Genomic DNA, 2249 nt, shown 5'->3' on the forward strand with positions numbered 1-2249 from the left:
TGATTGACACATGCACTGTTCTTGGTTTGAAATTTAACAATCATGCTAGTTATAGGATACAGCTTTGAAATTAGAGTCAATGAGAGTTTGAAAAATACTGAGGAAGAGTAGGTAAATTGAATTCTTGCTACATGAAAGAAAACACTGGATCTGAAGGTAAGGTACATTTTAGATGATGACACTCGTCTTCTGCCACTATTTATTCAATGCTTTTGTATTTGTTACTATATTATGTTCCAAAAACATATCAATGATTCTAGTTGTTCTTAATTAATGAACATGCAGATCAGCTGATTTAATATTCCACATTATCTTAATATTCTTCTGTATCTTTCAATATTAAAATAATAGAGAATTATTTTGATTAGAGTAAAATTTTATTTTTTTATCATATGAGAGAAGAAATTATTAACCAAGAATGGATATTTGATATTTTCTAAAAGATGTTAATAGAGGTTGAAAGCATATATATAAGCTAAACCATTTATACCTTCTCCAAATGAAACTCATTGAAATGTCAGTACACATAATAGTACGTATATGGAGTGATATATAGGAATAAAAACATCCCCTATGCATCCAGAATCATCTATTATCCCCATGATGAAAGCCAATATTAGGAAGAGAAGATGGTAGAGCCACTTTGCAGGAAAATCAGCTTCATTCAAAATGAAGATTGAGCTGGGAATTGATTTGACTAAGTGTAGTTAAGAATAATGTAAATGCCCAAAAATTGTAACCTCACTAGGTGGTATGTCCTTGTTGCAGGAGGTATGTTGTTCGGGGTAGGCTTTGAAGTTCCAAAGGATTGAAGCTATTTCAATCTAGTTTTCTCCACCTTCCGCTTATGGTCAGCAACCTCTGCCTGTATATCTTTGCTCTGATATCATCAATCACTGACTCTGATATTCTGGTTTATAAGCCCAAATAAAGTATTTCTTTTATAAGGAATGAATAATATAAATGAGTTTAATGCTATGAGAAGCAGACCTTGTTTACCTGATATGGTTGCCTTTTCCTTTCTTAGCTTGGGCCGTCACACTTCTGCTATGTTGAATGAGACATCTCCATATTCTCTACTCTCACTAACTGCAGTTTGTCATTTGGCCCTCAGGACCTCCTTATACCTGGGGCTGTATTTTTGTTCCTGGAAGTTAGAAAGTTTGGATTTCCTGACTTTGGAGGCAGGGTTAAAAGTAAATGGGAAGTGAGTGACATACATACCACAACTCTTCTATTTTAGTCCTTCAATGGGGGATATTAGAGGATGGGATTACTGAGGTGAGCAGAAAGGAAAGGTGCTGCTTTATTTGAAATGTTTTCTTACCTCATTCTGTGTCCCTGTAAAGATCCAGCCTTATCTCTCAGGCCTGGCCATGTTCCTGTCACTGCTCACCTGCCTATCTCTTGCAGCTCTTAATTCTAATTCCTGCTTCCCACTCTACGTTTCATCTTGACCAGATTTAGTGCATTTTCAGTGTTCCTGCTCTGAAACGTACACAAGTTCTTTTACTTTTGTTTTATTTTCAAACTTTCAATGTTTATGTTCTTTTTCGTTTTACCTCTTTTATGGAAGCCTTAGAGGAGAATCATTCATGGATGTCTCTTTTGATTGGAATGAGAAAATAATGAAAAAATCTTTTTTTTTAAATTACAGGACATTTTCAGTTTTTCTTTTCCATATATGTGCCATGCTAGTTTTTCTCCCTGTCTTGTCCTTAGTCCTTTCCTCCCCTTGCTACTTGGATACTGCCTCTTAGGACTTACTGCAGAACCATAATTGCTGGCATACACAAGCAAGGTGTTGATTCTTCATCACTTTTCTAACCTTTTTCTGCTTCTCTCTTGAGCTGTTTGAATTAATTTGGATCACTCTACTCAATAGTATATTGCTATAATGCTTGGGCCATGAAAATATCTGTTATTGTTGCCTTGTCATAGTTTTACAGCTCAGGGTTGGCCTAGTTACACTTTGGAATCTTAGTCCAAGAAGTTTGAGAACTTTAATAAAACCGTGTCAGGAGCTAAAAATACTTTTAAATGATTTCTTAATACATGACGCCTAGAAAACCCTTTCATAAATCATGGACAAAGCAGTCTGAGATTCTTGTTTCTGTAAAGTACTTGAAAAATATGAAAGGGAGAAAGGCCATGGCTCGCTCACTCTTGTCTTTAGATGGGGCGCTCAAATATGACTTTAGTTTTCCTGCGATTTCTGGTTGGAACATAAACATGTCTTTGGTAGTTTG

This window comes from Rattus norvegicus, assembly GCF_036323735.1.
Source record: "Rattus norvegicus strain BN/NHsdMcwi chromosome Y unlocalized genomic scaffold, GRCr8 chrY_unlocalized_19, whole genome shotgun sequence".
Taxonomy (NCBI): Eukaryota; Metazoa; Chordata; class Mammalia; order Rodentia; family Muridae; genus Rattus; species Rattus norvegicus.